The sequence below is a fragment of the Giraffa tippelskirchi genome, chromosome 7, assembly GCF_054371585.1.
Source record: "Giraffa tippelskirchi isolate mGirTip1 chromosome 7, T2T-mGirTip1v1.2.pri, whole genome shotgun sequence".
In the NCBI taxonomy this organism is placed as follows: Eukaryota; Metazoa; Chordata; class Mammalia; order Artiodactyla; family Giraffidae; genus Giraffa; species Giraffa tippelskirchi.
Genome location: NC_137281.1, coordinates 44,531,111 through 44,552,021, shown reverse-complemented (window position 1 = coordinate 44,552,021; position 20,911 = coordinate 44,531,111). Strand labels below are relative to the sequence as shown.

Genomic DNA, 20,911 nt, shown 5'->3' with positions numbered 1-20,911 from the left:
TAATAAATGTTTATGGAATGGCTATTATATGGGCGTTCACTTATTCTGAAGCAGCAGGGAGACTGTTACTCTAATACGGGGTATAGGAGAACTGGGCCGAAATTTTGGTCCATTTTGGGGAACTGAAGTTTGGCAAATTATTTAACATTTTAAATTATGTTTCATCGTCTGGAAAGAGATAGATGTAGTTAAAGTTGGCACATAGTAGACAATTAATAACAGCTATTCAAACAAGGGTTGTATGAGAACTTTACCCTCTAGTTGCAGTGCTTGGCTCATGGGCAAGTATGACTCAACCAGGGCCAGTCAGAGTCACGGCAGAACCCTTGTTGGGATTTTTGATGGAAATGCTGGCAAAGACAGATTCTCCTTCCTGGGGAGACCAAAATGGTGAGATGTAGGCTTGAAAAGAATCACACAGGCTGAGTGACTGAACAACAACAAGGCTTTTAAATGGAGCTGCTGGGACCCATCCTTGGGGTACATGAAGATAAAACACCTGGGAGACGAGTGGTTATGGAAGAAACCAGAGCATAAACAGAGAAACTCTTGTTTGGCAATATTTTTTGTACATTCAGATGCAGCTGTGCCTGAAGCTGGACCACTACTCAGCTTCTCAGTCACAGGGCTGCTTAGGCTTCTTTTTTTTTGCTTATGCTAAGCTCAATTGGGCTTCTGTCATCTGCCCTCAAGAGACATGACCAATATAGTCCTCTCTAAGTAAGAAAGAGGACCAGAGGAAGACAATGAGTTATTTCTAAATGTGTGTGCTTGGAGGGAAGTGACACAGACGTGACTTCTGTGTCAATCAGAGGTTTACATTTTTACAGCTGATAATATATAGGTGCAACACAGTGGTTTCCAAAAGGGCTTCATTTGTTCATGTGGAAGGCTAACTTGTGATAGCCCAGCCTTCCTGATCAGAACAAGGGGCAGATGCCCTGGAAATGGTGTGTTTGTGTGAGCCTGGGGCAAAATTGTTTTCATAGATTCCTGACTCCAAGACCTTAGGAAGCAGAGGGGTCTCTGTTTTACAATATTCGTGTCAAAATCAGAAGTGACAAAGGAGTTACAGTGATGCTTCAACAAGGTTTGGCAGCCAGCTGCTGCCCTGGCATCTCAGATGGCCTTGGAAGACTGAATCCAAAGTGGAGAGGCATCCTTGTCTGTCCTTATTGAACCCTGCACTGATTCCTGATCAACATGCAGGGTTTCATAAGCTGTGACTCCAGTCAGCTGTGAGGGCACAGCAGCCATAACCCTGGCCTCCAGTGCCCCAGGGTAGTCTGGCAGCCACTCACATGCATTTTTGAACTGCATCCTCATGTGTCTCTACCCTCGAGTCTTCTCCACACCACTGTGCTCTGCCGAAGGGAGCTAAAATAAACCCTTGTTTTCCCAGTCCGCTGGAGCAAGGCTGACACAGTGTGCTGCCAAGAAGAATTGGGTTGGGTGGGGGTGGGGGCGGTGCAGGGAGAAAGAAAGGACGGCGTGTGAAATCCCCGCCTCTCGAAGAGGATTTGGCAGAAGACCTGTTTCAGGCTTATTTTGACAGTTCCAGGCCAGGAGTCATAGGACTATAGCTGGAGAAAGCTCAAGAAACACAATTTTTGTTATCCCATCAAAATATTCCATGGAGCCAGGTTGTTGGGGCAAGTTCTGTGTCATTGCTGACATCAAAGGAGAAAAAGAAATAAGTGATCTGGCTCAGGTGCTGAAGCTCTCATCACAGGGAGGAAAATGAACGTTCACTAAGCCCAGTGAGAGAAGCAAAAAATATTTACTGAGTGCTTTGCATGTGTCAGGTGCTGCATTAAACACCTAATGGGCATGAACCCAGTGATTCCTCTGTTCATCCTCTGAGGCAGGCCACACTTGATAACCCATTTTAAAAATGCGGAAGTGAAGACTCAGAGGGGCCAGGTGATGTGCCCAAGGTTCATTGATATAAGTGGTGGAGGTGGGATCTGAACCAGATTGCCTGACCCAAAGCCCATACTCTTACTCCCAATGTTGAGATTCTTTGACTGGAAGGAGTGAGGGTCCCTTCACCGACTTCCAAGCCTGTGCTGGGTGAGTCACACTCATTATCTCATTTAAGCTTCACAACAACCCTGAAGTGTAGAGTTTATCAGCTGTGCTTTAGAGATGAGGAAATTGAGGCCCAGGGACACTCAAGTTTACATCATCCATAAACAGCAAGATTAAGGTACAGAGATGAGTTTCCTAGCTCCAAAGCCAGTGATTTTTCTACTGGCTTCTATCAACAGAGAAGGCAGAAAGGGCCAGCTGTTCTGTCAGAGCTAAATTCAATACAGAGACAAGCAAGTAGTCTATATCTTTTCTTTGTTTTTGATCCATTTTTTTTTCTTTTTTATGAAGTGTAGTTGATTTTCAATATTGTGTTATTTTCAGGTATACAGCAAAGTGATTTGATTATACGTGTGTATGTATATATTCTTGAAGTGAAAGTGACACTTTAATGTTAGTCACTCAGTTGTGTCAGACTCTTTGCGACCCCATAGACTGTAACCCCCCAGGTTCCTCTGTCCATGGAGTTCTGCATGCAAAAATACTGGAGTGGGTAGCCATTTCTTTCTCCAGGGGATCCTCCTGACCCAGGGATTGAACCTGGGTCTCCTGCGTTGAAGGCAGATTCTTTACCATGTGAGCTAGCAGAGAAGTCCCTAATTTATTTTCCATTACAGTTTATTACAAGATATTGAATATGGTTCCCTGTGCTATATAGTGTATCTTTGTTGTTTGATCCCTTTTCTTCAATGCAGAAAAATATAACATGTTCTCCTTTCAGGCCATGATGCTCAGAGCAGGGCACTCTGTTGGTTGAGATGCTTTGCTTGCAAGCAACAGTAACAGGGCTGCTGCTGCTGCTGCTAAGTCGCTTCAGTCGTGTCCGACTCTGTGCGACCCCATAGAAGGCAGCCCACCAAGCTCCGCCATCCCTGGGATTCTCCAGGCAAGAATACTGGAGTGGGTTGCCATTTCCTTCTCCAGTGCATGAAAGGGAAAAGTGAAAGTGAAGTCGCTCAGTCGTGTCCGACTCTCAGCGACCCCATGGACTGTAGCCTACCAGGCTTCTCCACCCATGGGATTTTCCAGGCAAGAGTACTGGAGTGGGGTGCCATTGCCTTCTCCAGTAACAGGGCTAGACTAGATTAAAAAAGATTCACTAAAAGGATGTTGTTATTCATTGAAAAATCGTTTATTGAGCACCTAATATGTGCCAGGAAGTATTCTAGGTATTGGGATACTTCATGGAAAAAATAAAGATGCTTGAGCTTATAGAATTAGTCTCTTGTTGGGGAAGGGCTGGTAGGTAAACAAACAGTAAATATTAAAGAAAAATAAGTTATAGCATACATGAGAAGTGATAGGTTATTAAGAGTAATGAATAAAAGTAGAGCAAGGTAAAGGGATCAAGAGTGATGAGGTGGCCCTTTTGATAAGGGTGTCAGGGCAGGCTTCATTGAGAGAGGAGACATGAAGTAGTTGAAGGGTCAGCCGTGCCTGCCAGACCTCCTGAAGGCAGACACATGCTGGGATGATTCAGGGCAGCGGGCAGCGCCAGGTGCTGGAGCAGAGAGAGTTAGGAGGAGAGTCAAAAGAGGCCCCAGATCTTGTGGGTGGGTTCTGGTTGGCCATGGCAGGGACTTTAGAATTGCCTCTAAGTTCGAAGATGAGCCTGGAGGATCTGAACAGAGGAGTGATACTCTCTGATTTTCATTTTGGAAGCTATACTCTGGCTTCTAGGGGAGGAGACTGTGGAAGCAAGGAGGCTGAGTATGAGGCAGTTGCAGCAAATGGTGCAAAAGGTGACAGTGGCCAGAAGGAGGTTGAGAAGCTACATTCTGGGCATGCTTGAAAGGAGAGCCAGTAAGAGGTCCTCAGATGCTGCTTGAGGAATAGGAGAGATGGACAGGTATCAGAGATGACTCCAGGGCTTTCAGCCTGAGTAACTAGAAGAATGTGTCTAGAGCAGGATTAGGGGAGGGTTAGGAGTTAGACTGGATTTTGGGGTGTCTGCTAAACATTTAAGAGGAGGAGACAAGTAGCAGCTGGGTGTGTGAGTGGAATTTGAGAACAAAGTCTGAGCAGGAGATATAAATAGCTCACAGAATCCAAGGTAATTCTTAAAAAAAAAAAAAAAGCCTTTGGAAAAGATAGGAACTATGGCAAATTTTCAGTAGCAGGAATATCAGGGATTGTCCCTAAAGGAAAATCCAGGTGATCTGAACATGTAAAGTGGAAATGAGAGAGGACACAAGGAAAAATTAGTGTCCACTGCAGAGACTCCTGTGGACATCTCTGGTACTTCTTTCCAAGTCTTCTTGCTCCTGCAAATGAAGGTAAGTGACGCTGGTGCTAGTGGGCTTTTCTATCTGCTCAGAAAAATCTCCATGTCTTGATGAAGCGTGATGGGATGTTTAGGCTATCTTATTAAACACTGTTTATCTCCTAAAAGCAGTCTGCTGCGTGTTTAATCAAAGTCAGAGCAGATGTGATCTGCAACCTCCAAAAGTTCACTTTTCACTCTACTTTCCCTCAGAGAAACAACCCATTGCCCTCACCCTGAGCAAAGCTTTGCACTGATAACAGGGACATCTAAGTCCTGGGAATGGACTAGATGGATCCACCCTGCACCCATCCCTGACAACTCTACCTGCACTCTCATTGTCCCAGTTCTTTGGAAATGAAAGGGAAAGAGGAAACCAATGTCTATAGTTATTTTGTTCCTACTCTGATGGAAAGAAGGGCATTCAAACCACAGAAGAATCAAACCACTGCTCTTTCCATCTTGGGATGTTCTGCTGGACAGCGTCCCACGTTGGATGGACAGGTGTTGTGTCCTTTTTTACTCTTGAAGATAAGCAGACAATGGGTCTATGCCTCTGTGTCTTTCATTTCTGCCCACAAATATCCAAGGAAATAAACTCTACCCTGATGTTGTAGGTGGAATTGCGTCATATGTTGAAGTCCTAACTCCCCAGTCCCCCAGAATGTGACTGTATTTGAGGATAGGGTCCATAAAGAGATGATTAAGTTGAAATGAGCTCATTTGTGTGGGTACTATATCAACATGACCTATGTCCTTATAGGAAGGGTAAATCTGGACGCAGATATGAACAGAGAGAAGACATAGGGAAAAGATAGCCATCTACAAGTCAAGGAGAGAGATCTCAGAGGGAACTATCCTGCCTACAACTTGACCTCAAAACTTCTAGAGCCCAGAACTGTGAGACAATACATTTCTGTTGTTTAAGCCACTGGGGGTGTTGGTACTTTGTTATGGCAACCTGAGCAAACAAATATGCCTGAATGAAGGGTTAAGGGCTTTTTTAACCAAATTCTAAATTTAACTGTTTTGCCTTTTCTTGAGAGATGATCAAGAAGGCCAAATATTTCCATTGTAACCCTAAAATAAGAGACATCTCATATCCAGTTGTGTTGGAAAGGAGAGTAAGGAAGGGCAAGGAATTACTAGGAAACCTTTGTGACTTACTGTTTAGACAGTGTTTTAAGATAATTTTGTCTTAATAGCCTAAATGAGGGAAATATTTATAGATACTCTCCAAGTGGGCAAACCCATGGGACATTTTCGGCAGTGTTTGGACATCTTTGCAGCTCCATGGTAATGTTCCATTTCCTTCATCTACTTTTCTTTAAGAAATGTTTGCTGAGGGAGAAAAAAACCTTCCTTCTGGAACTAAATGATTTAGTGTTTGGGATACAGGCCAATTAAATGTGACTCTAAGAATATATTTAACCTTGAAAATGCTTTCATTTCAAACAGAATGCAGCCCTAAGGCAAGAGAGTGATTTGCTGCCCCCAGAAATGCGATGCTGGTCTGTACCCTGTTCACTCATTCAACAAAGTTTATTGAGTTTCTTAGCATGTACCAGGCTCTTTGTCAGGTGAGCGATATTCAATGCCAGCTGATGGGGTGTCTGCAGCGAAAAGGCAGATGACTAAGTAGACAATAAAAGCCTATTGTAATGATGCCACAAGGTGGTCCCAGGGTCTGGATGATTCGGGGAGAATTTTAGAGGAAGTGTTGTCTCAGCTGACCTTGAAGCCAGGTAGGAATTGGCTGGTTAAGAGGGACTGGGAGAACTTGGCAGACAAGCAGGCTGGTTCAGAGAACTCAAGGTGAAGCGCTGTGGCTGAGCGTGCAGTGCTCAAGTCCCATCCCATTCTGGATGCCTGGTGGGGAGAATCTCTGTGTTTAAGGTCAAGTCTGACTGTCTAGTAAGGAACCTCAAGTATCTAAGGGAATGGCTGAGGCACTTATTTTCCTTTCTTCTAATTTTTAAAAGTCTTTCTTCCCTCCAGTCATTTTCTGTGTTGAGACCGATGTTCCACGCTGCTTTCACTGCACTTTTGTACTTTGAGTACAAATGATTTCAAGTCACCAAGCAGTATCAATAACCGAGCCTCTCTCAGAAAGAAATAATTTTCCAAGATGAATTTGAGCTTCATTTTATTGTCTCCTGTTCATCCTTCACCTTGTAAGATTCTTAAATAAGGATTTTCCTCACCAAGAAGCAGCCTGTGGTTAAGAATTCTCATCGTTTTCCTTCTTCTTTTCTATGCCTGAGGCAGTTTCCTGTGAAAGTGTGTGCACAAAGGAAAGTGGACATTTTCCTGCCTGATTCAGAGGCTGTGGGTTTTATTACTAACATTCAAAAAGCACCACGAAACAGCAGGGTTCCCAAGAGCCAGTCCATGTAGCTCCAAAAGCATCCAAGGGTAGAGGTGCCATGTGTTAATATTAATAGGCTGAGTTGGTTCTCCAGAGGAATTTTCAAAGGGCTCATTCTCCTGCCTCCTTTCTACTCCCTAGCCCTCACTGATTTTTTTTTTTTTTAAGTTTGGATTGCTTTAATCAAATATAAAAAGAGCAAATTCGTCTCTGGGAGGACAGTTTGCTTTTCTCAAAATTTTCAAGTCCTTCTGGATTGATGTTGCCACCAGGGCAAGTTTCAGCATTCCCTTTCTCTACTTCTTCTCTGTGGGAAAAGTCTATGTGTGAAAGGGTGTGCGGACTCAGAAAGCCATACTGTGCTTTTTGAGAGAAGTCAGGGCATTTCCCCACAGCATCTGTCTGCAGCGTGGAAGGCGAGGGCTACTTCTCACTCTTGAGGCTTCCCAGGTGGTGCTAGTGGTAAAGAATCTGCCTGCCAATGCAGGAAATGCAGGTTTGACCCCTAGGTCAGGAAGACCCCTTAGAGAAGGGAGTAGCAATCCACTGAAGTATTCTTGCCTGGAGAATCCCACGGGCAGAGGAGCCTGGCGGGTTACAGTCCATGAGGTCGCAGAGTTGGACACAACTGAGTGTCTGAACACTCTCACTCTTGATGCTTTGACTTGACATGGAAGGTCTTTCAGATTGCATCAGATTGTCTATACTTTCTAGAAAATAGATGCAGAAATTCAACAAACAGTCATTCAACAGATATTTTTTGAGCACTTATTTTGTGCACTAGTTTGTAGATGATTTAACTGCCCACCTAGAAAATTTAAGACAACAAGCCAAAAAAATGATTAATTCTTATGTGTTTAGTAATATGGCCAAATACAGAAATTGAAAAATTGTTGATATATCCTATATATCATTAATAATATATTAGCAAACATAAAGGGGAAAGGATCTCATTCACAATAGCAAGAACAATCCTAATAAGAAACATAAGGCCTATGTAAAAGAAACACTAAAATTCATGGATGGACATAAATGTTATGTGTTGTCCGGTTTACTTGTCTTCCCACAAGATTCTTAGTGTCTTCAGGGCAAGACTCTGGTCATCCTGCTTGTTACTGTCTCCCCAGTTCTGACCACAGTGCCTGCTTTGAACAGTTCCTGAGTAAACAATTAGGGAAGGGCCCCCGAGCCCAGCTGCAGGAGTGTTTCAGGAAAGCAGAGTGTGGTTAACACCCAAGAGACATCAAGATGGGTACGTTCTCTTTAGAGTGAATAACTTGAAGCTCATGGCTGACTTTGTACAGTATAATGGTTTCAGGGCAGTGCTGGGGTTGGGGAGGCAGATGTCAGACTGCAGTGGGATGAGCAGTGAGTAGGTGGTGAAGAAGTGTAGGTGGTGAGTGAAGAACACTTTTTGACTCTTCGTAGGGAAAGGTTAATAGGTGAATAGAGGAGGATTTTTAATGATAGGAGAGATTCAAACATGTTATTAATAATAGGCCAAAGGAAAAGGTCTAACAGAGAGGGAGAGGTTGGATATAATTGCAAGAGAGAGGCTATTGAGAGGGGAAGAAGCATTAGAAGTGGAGTATGGGCAGGGGTGTGTGTACATTTATAAACATTTGTCATGTTCGGGGTGTTTCAGCTTCTACCCAGTCCTCCTGTGCTGGGTGAAATCTCCATTGACTGTGGTCTTGGAGGAGGAAGGAAGGTAGCTTCCACAAGGAAGCTGAGGGCCATGCTTTCCCCCTCCCCTCCGCCTGGCAGTCAGCACATGGTTTGGCCAGTTAGACCTTTGCTGCCAGCTTTGAATCTTGGGAGAGGGACACACACCTGCGCGTTCCATTAGGATTCTCATGGCAGCGATGGCTGCGTCCTGCCTGTTTTCTGCATCCTCTTCTTGGTCTTCAGGTTCTCCCCTAATTAGAAGTTCCTCTTGGTTCTGTGAGTCCTCATTTTCCTTCCAGTAAATTTGCTTTCTCTGTCTGTCTTCTGTTGCTGTTGTTGGTTATTTCTGCTTAAGTTAGTATCCATTTCTGCCACCTGCATGCATGCATGCTAAGTCGCTTCAGTCGTGTCCAGCTCTATGTGACCCTATGGACAGCAGCCCACCAGGCTCCTCTGTCCACAGGATTCTCTAGGCAAGAATACTGGGGTGGGTTGCCATTTCCTTCTCCATCTGCCACCTGCACTCTCACTATTTTTAGTGGAAGGATGAGGAATGAGGTGAGAAGCTGGGAAGGCTGATACCAGGCTCTAACTCCTGTTCACCCTGGTCAACTACTCTCATGTGAAGCTGAACAGATTAATCATACCCATAAGAAAGTTTGGTAGTGTTTTCCAACCTTCACTCCTTTGTCTACCACCTTCCAGGTGGTATTTTCCAAGTATTTTCCAGGTCCATACACGATCTATGTATAAAATGCATTATTATTATGTGCTACCACATAACAGTGTTAGTTGCTCAGCTGTGTCCGACTCTTTGAGACCCCATGCACTGTAGCCCACCAGGCTCCTCTGTCCATGAATTCTCCAGGCAAGAATTCTGGAGAGGGTAGCCATTCCCTTCTCCAGGGGATCTTCCTGACCCAGGGAACAAACCCAGGTCTCCTGCATAGCAGGCAGATTCTTTATTATCTGAGTCACCAGGGAAGCCCCTACCACATAATATTTGCTTTAAATTGATTAGATTTTTGTTTAAATACATTAATTTAAAAATCGTAACTTTGAGACTTCCCTGGTGGTCCACTGGCTAAAACTCACCACTCTCAATGCAGCAGGCCCTGGTTCAATCCCTGGCCAGAGATTTCACATGCCACTACTAAGAGTTTCCATGCTGCAGTTAAAGATCCTGCATGCTGAAACTACGACCTGGCACAGCCAAATAAATAAGTAAATAAATAGATAAAAGAATAAAATAAGAATCATGACTTCAAGTGAAAAGAACAAAATAGTTTGCTTCAAAAATAGATATAAGAAAAACAAAATAATACCATTAAGTTCTAGATGGGTAATGAGAGTTCTCATCTAGAACTCTTCCTTTCTTATGGCCTCTGAGGGAGAAGGTGAGGGTGGGACGTTCTGGGAGAATAGCATTGAAACATGTATATTATCATATGTGAAACAGAACACCATTCCATGTTCGATGCATGAGACAGATGCTCGTGGCTGGGGCGGTGGGGTGGCCCGGAGGGATGGGATGGGGAGGGATGTGGGAGGCGAGTCCAGGAGGGGGAACACATGTAAACCCATGGCTGATTCATGTCAATGTATGGCAAAAACTACCACAGTATTGTCAAGTAATTAGCCCCCAACTAAAATAAATAAATTTATTTAAAAAAAAAAGAACTCTTCCTTTGTTTAAAAAAAAAAAGAGATTAGCAAATATCATAGTTGTTACAGACTTATTAATACCCAAAAGAGACTTTATTTTGCCCTAACCAGATGCACTGAAGCAGAAGCAAGAAGGGAGAGACTTTCCAATTCTGTGGCTTAATGTAATATCAGGTCAAGTCAGCTTACCCTTCAATCATCTCACACATCATCAGTGGGGTGCAATACCTGCTGTGCGAAAGCAGGCTGAAGCAGTCTGGATAGGTGCTTGGAGAATACCAAAGGAAGTCACCAGGACATTTGGGAGGAGTGATCAAGGAAGGTTTGATGGAGGAGGCAGAGCCTGAATTCTGAGAGATGGACAGAACAAGAGTGGTCATTTCTGGCAGGAAAACATAAAGATGTCAGGGTGAAATTTGATGGTAGAGATATGGGACAGTGATAGCCCAGCTGGACGGCAGAGTTTATGTCCATACAAGCTCACAAGAGGTTGATTCCCCCATGGTGCCTCTCCCATTTCACCCTCTGTGGGCAGGATCTTTGACATTGCTTCTCTTATAGTGACATGTCTTTAACCTGTCCTTGCCCCTGGGGTGGGAGGTGTGAATCTTTGTGTGTAGCCACTGCTTCTGGGCTGGAAGAAGCACAAACTGGAATCAAGATTGCCAGGAGAAATATCAATAACCTCAGATATGCAGATGACACCACCCTTATGGCAGAAAGTGAAGAGGAACTAAAAAGCCTCTTGATGAAAGTGAAAGAGGAGAGTGAAAAAGTTGGCTTAAAGCTCAACATTCAGAAAACTAAGATCATGGCATCTGGGCCCATCACTTCATGGGAAGTAGATGGGGAAACAGTGGAAACAGTGTCAGACTTTATTTTTTTGGGATCCAAGATCACTGCAGATGGTGATTGCAGCCATGAAATTAAAAGACACTTACTCCTTGGAAGGAAAGTTATGACCAACTTAGACAGCATATTAAAAAGCAGAGACATTACTTTGCCAACAAAGTCAAGTCAAGTCAAGGCTATGGTTTTTCCAGTAGTCATGTATAGATGTGAGAATTGGACGGTGAAGAAAGCTGAGCGCCGAAGAATTGATGCTTTTGAACTGTGGTGTTGGAGAAGACTCTTGAGAGTCCCTTGGACTGCAAGGAGATCCAACCATTCCATCCTAAAGATCAGTCCTGGGTGTTCATTGGAAGGACTGATGTTGAAGCTGAAACTCCAATACTTTGGCCACCTCATGCGAAGAGTTGACTCATTGGAAAAGACGCTGATGCTGGGAAGGATTGGGGGCAGGAGGAGAAGGGGATGACAGAGGATGAGATGGCTGGATGGCATCACCGACTCGATGGACATGAGTTTGGGTAGACTCTGGGAGTTGGTGATGGACAGGGAGGCCTGGCGTGCTGCGATTCATGGGGTCGCAAAGAGTCGGACACGACTGAGCAACTGAACTGAACTGAACTGAACTGAACTGAACTGAACTGCTTCATGGAGACTTGGTCTACGTCTTGCTGGTCTCAGTAGCCTGTGGGCCCCCCAAGGGCTTCATGCTGGTGCTGGGCTGACTCCACTGCCTGGGGCTGCACAGCAAGTCCCAAACTGCTGGGCATCAGACTGCATGCTTTTTACCCTCTCTGTGCCTGACATGTACTGCTACTTAATAATGACACAGTAATGAAAGTGATAAGGATAGAATAGGATACAGGTAGTTGTAGAAGTCCCAGTAGGGGACTATGGACAGAAATGGGAAACCACAGGCCATTAGGTAGAAGAAAAATGTCACCACCCATTTACTGATTTGAGTAAGTGCTATGATAATCCTAGTTTAACCAAATAGGGTCAGACACTCTCCTGCCGGATACGGAAGAGGAGCCAGTGATGTAAGCCTCATGTCTACATGTGGCCTTTTCCCTTCCCCCTTTCCTTTGGGCTTTCCCGGTGGCTCAGATGGTAAAGAATCTGCCTGCAGTGCAGGAGACTCAGGTTCAATCCCTGGGTCAGGAAGATGTCCTGGAGGAGGAAATGGCAACCCACTCCAGTATTCTTGCCTGGAGAATCCCAAGGACAGAGGAGCCTGGGGGGCTACTGTCCAGAGGGAGTGGGGAGCGGGGCAGGGCAAAGAGTCAGACATGCCTGAGTGACTAACAGATTTCATCATTTTCCTTTGACTGTGAAATTGTGGCCCACTTAATCCTCGGGGCAGAGCTCCCTCGCCTACCCACTTGTACCTCTTACAAGAGTCCTCTATTCATAAATCTGTTTCTTGTCTCTCACTTTGCCTCTTGCTGAATTCCTTCTGTGCTGAGACACAATGAACCTGAACCTCAGGAAGTCTAGATACCAGGTGAGTGATTCTAATGAAAAGACTGTGGGTTAGAATCCCAAGCAGGGTTTTGGTTGGGTTTGAGTCCTGGCACATAGGTTTAAGTCCCAATCTAAGGTGAGTGGTTTCAAAAGCAGTTCACGTTGTAAAGGGATAAATAGGTTGACTTTGAAAAAGACATCTCATATCACATATTCATATTATTAACGCAAAAAATAGCATCAGTTGCTATAAACATGAGATACCACTCAAAAATTAATGTAAAACTATTCAATGATTTTTTTTTTCCCTAAGTACTGTGTAAAATCTCTGGGAATACTTTTATCCCACTTCAGGAAAACATCAGGTTAGACCCATTTTGCTGTAAAGGGGAGAACCTTAGAACCTCAGAGCTGGAAGGGGCCTTAATGGTGTGCCAGCATTCTTTTTCACCAATGATGCCCTTTTGTCTTCTTTTATTTTTTAAGCTGGAAGTGATACATAAACAGCAGAAAGCAGGGTTGTTTTGGCTGAACCCTTGCATGGAGTCTCCCTCGTTCCCTGGGAAACTAAATCTCCCCAGAAACCCAATCTGGAAACCTCCCCCCAAGTCCCTTCTTCCTCTGGTCCCCTGCCTGCCCCTTCCATACAGAAACAGTGGGAGTGCCCCACCCCCTCCCATCAGCAGCCTGCGGGAGGCAGAAGCCTGTCACAGGCCAAGCAGTGGGCTGGGCTGCAGACAGGCTACTCTGCTGTGTGACACCAGTGCACCCCAACATTGGATAGCATCCCAGGCCTTCATCAAACATTGACTGCTGTGTGTAAGAAGCCAGAAAGAAACACCCCAGGAGCCGCCAGCATCTTTTCAGAGGCCCATCAGCTTGAGCCTCTGTTCTCTTTGATGCCAAGCACTGGGGAGACTTTAAAGAGCAGGCTGCTGCCTTTCTCTGCGTGTACATTCAGGCTTCACTCCATCTTACCCTCCCCGTGGTCTCCCAGATGCTCCTTTCCTGAATATTATTTCTTTCCCTTTTTCCAGCAGACAAAAGCTCAATGCAGAGTTCATTCTGTGAGCCTGACCTTTTGCTTCCCCACTTGGGTGGCCCCAAACGCCACTTGCAAAAATGCAAACCTCATTTGGGCTGAGTACATTTTCTGCTGTCTCTTTCCAAACTCCTGCTTAGCTCTGAATCACCATCCAGCTCTGCCTGGAGGATTCAGAGCATACCAGGCCTTGGAGAATTCATTGATTGGGTTGATACTCATCACTGGTTGGGTGGATATTCCTCACCTGGGTAAAGACTTTAGAGGCAAATATGGTCTCAACAAGAGGGAAGTAACACTCCAGTTCCAGTCCTGACACTTACAGTGAGACAATTTATAACCTTGAGTTGATCTCCATTATAATTTAGACAGAAACAATTGCTCTTGTAAAGCTCACAGGGTTGCCATGAGGACCAAATGGGAAAGGAGACTTGTATACCTGAAGTGTTGTAACAGCAAGGACATTCTTTTTTGTTAGGCATCTGGAACCTCTTCCCAAGGGGGTCCAGCAATTTCCTTAGAGACAATGATTTGAAAATGGGTTGATTTCTCCTCTCTCTCTAGACCTCCAAATGCCAGCAATTGTGGAGGTGGCAGGTAGAATCATTTTTATGCAAATTTCATCCTGATTAGATGCAAAAAAAGAGTAATGGTTGTTGACTGCTTCTTGAGTGTTCATTTTCATCCAAAGGCTTTGTTTTGCACATTAGATGCACACAGTGTGATTTACATCATTGGCCTCACCCTGTCTTATTTGCCTTAATGTAATTGTCTGTTCAGATCCACTGATGGTGAAAATTGCATTTGTCCTTATCAGTGGAGATATTCTAAAAATGAGAGATTCAAAGGAGGCAGAGGCTTTAAGACAGGGAAAGTGTGTTTATTTTCTTGGCTCCTTTGAAATAGTCTGATCCCCTGGAATTGGATAATCTCTTTGCAGAACACTGAAATGGATGGCTCACAGTAACCCCTAATCAGGAAAGTTGCTAAAAAAAAAGTGGCCTGATTCAGAGCCTCTCTGTCAGTTCAGCAGTGTTCTGGGGTAACCTTGGAATATCTGAGAATGTTCTGAGAAATCCACAATGTGTGTCTTGCCTTGGATGCAAAGGTAACTCCAAACTCTTCCTTTATGAGGATGCTGGCAGCTGGGGGGACACATAGGAAGACATGGGGTTTAGATGTGGGGACGGGAGTGAAACTGGGAAGATGAGGTTTGAACCAGGTGTGTGGCCTCTGTAGCAGTGGTCTTATGACATCAAGCACATCAGTCTCACCCAGGGAAGCTTTTGAAACATGGTGAAATAATGAGAACACGTCACTGGAGGCGGAACCCATGAACGTGTGTTCTAAGATGGTCAGGCTCAGCTGTGGGTAAGACCCACGCCCCAAGCCAGTTAGGCTGGTGTTGCACAAGCTGGCCTGGCTCCCAGAAGAACTTGTGGGGCATTTGTTATCAATGCAGGTTCCCAGCCCTCACTTCAGAGCTCTAAAATCTGAATTGTGCCCCAGAGCACCTAGTGGCTGATATTTAGAAGGTTCTTGTCCTGAGCACTTACCCAAGGACTGTGTGGAGAGAAGCTGGTAGTATAGAAGGTCATTTTGTGATGTGTTACGGAGAGTGCTTGGGCCTAAGTCCTGGTCCGGTCCTGCTCTGTCCTCACTTGCTGGCAACTTCCAACCAGTCATTTCTTCTCGCCAAGACCTTGAATTTCCGATGTGAAATGGAAAGTGGCCAGGATAATGCTTTCCAACTTTCACATTTTGAATAGCATTAGTATTCATTAAGCCCACTGTCATTAAAAAACAACCAAACACAAGGCTGTAGGCTTTAGTTAAGATCCCCCAGTACTATTTTTTTTTTTTTTAGAGGGCCTCCCTCATAGCTCAGTCAGTAAAGAATCTGCCTGCAATACTGGAGGCCAGGGTTCGATTCCTGGGTCAGAAAGATCCCCTGGAGAAGGAAATGGCAACCCATTCCAGTATTCTTGCCTGGAAAATCCCATGGACAGAGGAGCCTGGCGGGGTACAGTCCATGGGGTCACAAGAGTTGGACACAACTTGGCGACTAAACCACCACCACCAATAGGGTTAAATACCTTAATATATTGTGAAACAATGAATCTTCGTAGATGGGAGTCTGTTTTCTTATGAACTCTGAACACTGATAAAGCAGTCGCCCCACCCAGGTTCAACCTCTGGGCAAATACTGGAGATGTTACTCACCCACTTCTCCCTGTGCCATCTCAAGATGCAATTGCTCTTCTTCACCCAGGAGAGACGGACCAGGCAAGTGATGAAAGTGCCTTACCTTGAAGGCCCCAGTTTCCCAATGCTTTCCACACCCATGGCCCCATCTGACTTTGACACAAATGTGTTGGGTGAGCAGGACAGAGAGTGTTATTACCCTCCTCTGGCCGAGGAGGTCGCAGGGCTAGTTGATGCCCTGCTGGAGCTGCTTTCTCAGCTTCTCCAGCCTGGATGGGGGTTTCCCTGAATAGGATGTAGCTGTCATGAGAGAAAAGAGCTTGGCTGTCTTGTTGACCTGGAACCCAGAGAGTGTCAGCACACGGCGGGCACCGCCGTTATCTTTAGTTGGAGGGCGTGAGTCGCGCCCTCTCTCCCTGACCATGGCCTCCGTAGAAGTTTGTGGGTGTTTGGAGAGTCATTTTTGCTACCACTGTCATTTTCTTTTTTCCCTGGTGACTATTAAACCTTTCTTTTTAGAGTGCTGCTGAAAAGCATGAGAGCAGAGTGTCCCAGTACGAGAGCTACTAAAAGGGAGACACTGACGGATGGTGGCCACCCGCCCTTGAGAAATTCCCATCTCTCTACGGTGGGTGAAAAAAAGAGGGGGCACTTCATCCTTCCAGGAGCTCTTGATCTAAGGCAACCAGCTGCAGGAGGTGGTAGGGTCATAAAACTATTGGTAACAAGTGAAGCTGGGAGACTCCTGCATCAGCAAAGTCCTTCACCTTAAATTCTGCCTCCCAGGTGGGACAATTCAGAGACATGCTCTAGGCAGGTAGCTCTCTCAGAAAATGGGTTCTTCCTCCGAATACGATAAAGGCCTCGTGAGAGGACAGAAGGAAAATCCCTTGGCAGGAAGGAGCAGGCATCCTTACCTATTTGCCAGAAGCTACAAACTGTGACCAGCAGATGTTTTTATTTAGCTTGCAGTATTTTTAAATTTTTGAACTTGTTACCAATCCATTTGAAAATGGGATTTCAAATAAAATTTAGGTATGTATTTTCTCTTAAACACTAATTCTACCTTTTCGCATGACCAGTAATTGGCCAGAGCTAAGCAGTCCTGCAGTTTCTCGCTGATACCAGGCTCTTGTGTTTTCACAGTAGAGAGGTTTTCTGCCTGTGGGGCAGGCACTGTTGGTGCCCTCTCCACCTCCCCTGGGCCTGTCCAGTCCCCACAAACCCTAGTCGGATGGCTTCTGACCTCTCTGACCTATGTTTCTTCCCCTAGAGGTGTTCCTTGGGGACCTGAGCATTCTTAGCTCATCAGAGGGTGGAAATGTTAGGTAGCTGCCCCTGGAAGCAGCACTCAGAAAGTGATGGTGGGAGTTAGTGGATAAATACTTCCACGGAGGCACAGTCTAAGTGGTCCCTGAGGTTCTCAGTGGAACTGGATCCCAATTACCCCCAGCAGAACCTGCTCACATACACACCTTCATTGACATCCTTCCCTCCCCTTTCCTCCTGGATTCCTGGGATCGCCTCTCAAACAACTGACTTGTGCTTAAATCATCATCTCAGGATTTACTTCTCAGGGATCCCAACCTAAGATGGTTTGCTTGATTCCACCTCAAAAGGGAAGTGAAATGAAGACCCTGCAGCTGAACTTGACTCACCTGGTATTTCTGAATCTAGGGTCCTCCGAGATCGTGTTCTGGGGAAGCTCAAGGAGGCAGATGACAAACCATGCTTCCAGGTCAGAAGTGACCTTGGACATCACTGAGCGGCATCAGGCTTGTCTCATCAGGTGTCCTTAGATGATACCCCGCTGCAATGCCCTGGACTCAGGAGACCATCACATCTGGACAGTGTCCCTTGACTGCATTCCAATTATCTCTGTGCTGGTGGTGCGGAGAAAGGCTGATTCCAAACACATCCATGCCACGTGTAAGTGACAGCTGCTGGTGGATCTGTCACTTCTCCCAACATCGCCTTTTCTGGTCTAAGAGCCCACCTCTTCATTTTGAGGAGCCCACTTCTCACCTGACCTCATTCTCTGAGAGTTGAAGGTGGAATGTGAACCCAGCTAACGCCACCCCCACAGGGCCCTTAACACGACTTGGAGGGGTCGCTGACAACGCAGGTTCTGGAATGAAGTCTGCCACAGGGCACCCCTTACAGTTGTGAGGCTTGGCCACTCCTGGTCACCTTTCTGAGCTCTCATTACTCCATCTCTTTCATGGATTTGTTGTGAGAATGTAAATGATATAATAATCAGAAAAATCAAAGTGTTAGTTGTTCAGTTGTGTGAGACTCTTTGCAACCCCAAGACTGTAGCCCATCAGGCTCCTCTGTCCATGGAATTCTCAGGCAAGAATACTGGAGTGGATAGCCATTCCCTTCTCCAGGGGATCTTCCCGACCCAGGGATCGAACCTGGATCTCCCGCACTGCAAACAGATTCCTTACTGCCTGAGCCACCAGGGAAGCCTGAGCTATAGTTCTGGGTTCACGGAAAGTGCTCAGCCAATAATAACTATTAACATTTAAATTATTAAGATTCTAGATGACTGAGAAGAATGACAGGAGCACAGACACGAAACCTCAGCTAGAACCTCTGAGCTGCCCTCTGGGCTGTATTAGAGAGCTCAGACTATGTGAGTTACTCCTTTCTATTCCTTACCCCATCCCCACTCGTGTGTGTGTGTGTGTGTGTGTGTGTGTGTGTGTAGAACCACAATCCATTGAACATGTTTCCTGAAGCTCAGCTAAGTGAGCACCCTGCCAGGAACTTCCGTGTGGCCAACCAGGAAATGACACATCAAATAATATTTGATTTTGCTTCTATTTAAATATTATTGAATTCCATTCCCAGTAACTTTTCTTTTTGACTCGCTCTTTTTTGAGGCAGTTCAAGTGGAAACAGAAATCGCTTAGATGCAAGTAAAAGAAGCTCATTCAGTAAAAAAAGTCTTCAGCTAAATTCAAGACACTGGGTGATTTTTTTGCTTTTTCACATATGTTATTTAGCATAATGATTATCCTACATGTCCTTTTTTATTTTAGGGACTGCTTTTTCTATCCCCCTTGGGAGAGAGTTTTTAGCTCCATGGAGCATGAATTTTTTCACTTATCTAGTGATTATTGGGTATAAAAATCCCCTTTGGTAAGAGCTCCACCTTTAATAGTCTCTTCAATGAGCAGTTTTCTGTAAATATCGCATGAGCTTATTCAGGAAATGTAATGCTCTTGTTTCTGGATCCTCCATAACTCCACGGTAATGACAGCACCTGCTGAGTCCCAGCCTGTGGACCTACAGAACTGACCTGGATTCCCATCCTGGGGACCTCTCTTCCTTGGGCTTCCTTTTTTTTTTTTTTTTTTTTTGCTTTAATGGCATTTCTGCATGACCTTGGAGCCAGACTCAGACATTAGTTTGAATGTGTGACCTTGAATGAGTCATTTCTCGCTGGTTTATTTTTTTGATTTGTTAAATGAAGAGAATATCAGTATCTAGTTCATTGGGTGGTGATGAGAATTAAATGTATTAGCACTCAGAAGAGTGCCCAACACATAGTAGGTGCTTTAGATGCCAATTTATCATCATCATCACTAAGCTCAATGGGTCTTTATTTTCAGCATATACTGGCTGCAAAGGTGATAATCTGACATATAATTTCCCTCATCTAGAATCCCTCTACAGCAGCCCAAAGTGTGGCAGGCAGAGACCGCTAAGGTTAAGTTTGTTCACCTTAGTTTGCTTTGCACATAGTAAGTATTCAAGAAATGCTACCTGTAAGTCTTACTAGAGCTCTTTCTTTCAGCTTGGGTCTTTGAAGAGTTCAAATAAGCAAGGAAAACCCCCAAAATTCATTCCTTAAACAAATATTACTGCCTTCTGTGTGCTAGGTACTGTTCTATCATCAAGTAAAGGTAAAGTATTAAATACCAAGGACAGATGGCAAGGTTCTTACCCTGTCTATTATCATGGTGACTGGCGATGAACAAACAAGCATCTACGTCATGTGGGAATAAGTGCAGGGTGAAAAATGAAGAAGTAAAAGGGGAGGGGAGTAAAGGAGGTCAGGATAGGAGAAAGGGTATGGAAATAACCAGGATGAACTGCTGGGTGACATTTGAGCAGGGGCAAAGGGAAGTAAGATAGTGAGGGAATGCTGAGCCTTCTAGATGGAGGAAAAATATATGCAAAGGTGGGAGGTAGGCAGGCTCTTCTTGCCTCTAACATTCCTTCCTTTCTTTCCATTATTTTCTCAATTTTCTATCCTGCCTTGGAGCTAGAATTTCCCAAAGGCATAGCACTTAGAGAACAGATGGACTTTAGGGAATTTGGGGGTCAACTTTTTTGGGTAGATCTGAAGTCATTAGCAAACTCCACATGTCATTCACTGCCCAGGACCTGTAGAGGCAGCTGCCACTTCCCAGTCAAACGTTCTGTTTTTTTTTTTTTTTTTCTGTTTGTTTAGTTCAGAGAATAGAATCACAGTCTCTAAACTGCTGATATGACACATCAGCTAATTAAATTACTGCATGTTGCTGGTTGCAAGGCTAAAACCAGTGGAGTGATATGTTACTATCCTCTTGAAGAACAATCCATGGGCAAAAATACAGATATGATTTTTCTAAAAAGCTGGGAGTAAAGTTATTTAATTAAGGTTGTGTCAAAGCATGGCTCCATTTCCCCCTTTGACTCTTTTCATTTCAAATATGAAAAGTTTCCTCGTGGAAAAAAAATGTAAAGAAATTGGTTTGTTTCCATTATTGCTAAAGTACAAATTTTATTTAATCAACCTATTCCCAATCCATGTTGTAAGCTTGCTATCAAGGCTCTCTTATGTAGGAAAAGCCTAATCAAATGTAATCCATATTAGGTGTAGTTGGACTTCATTTTAAGCCAAAATCTCAAGGAGAGACCATAGTCTGGGTAGGGACTTTGGTTGTAACACTTGATTATTTGTTCATCTCATTCGTTCACTCTATATTCAGTTCAGTTCAGTTCGGTCACTCAGGCGTGTCCAACTCTTTGCAACCCCATGGAGTGCAGTATGCCAGGCTTCCTTGTCCATCACCAACTCCCCAAGCTTGCTCAAACTCATGTCCATCGAGTCAGTGATGCCATCCAACCATCTCATCCTCTGTCGTCCCCTTCTCCTTCTGCCTTAAATCTTTCCTAGCATCAGGGTCTTATCCAATGAGTCAGTTCTTCTCATCAGGTGGCCAAAATATTGGAGCTTCAGCCTCAGCTTCAGTGCTTCCAATGACTATTCAGGACTGATTTCCTTTAGGATGGACTGGTT

The 20,911-nt window shown here is 44.7% G+C and overlaps 1 long non-coding RNA gene across 1 annotated transcript in view; it reads left to right on the top strand.

The window, feature by feature from the left end:
* The window catches only part of LOC145513007 (uncharacterized), a 59,656-nt gene extending 39,241 nt beyond the window's left edge, over window positions 1-20,415 (top strand). Inside the window, exons 4-6 of the long non-coding RNA XR_014059031.1 lie at window positions 5,118-5,254; window positions 5,813-5,934; window positions 16,135-20,415. This is a non-coding gene — a long non-coding RNA (uncharacterized LOC145513007). The remainder of the gene's footprint in view (window positions 1-5,117; window positions 5,255-5,812; window positions 5,935-16,134) is intronic.
* Window positions 20,416-20,911: the final 496 nt, after the last annotated feature.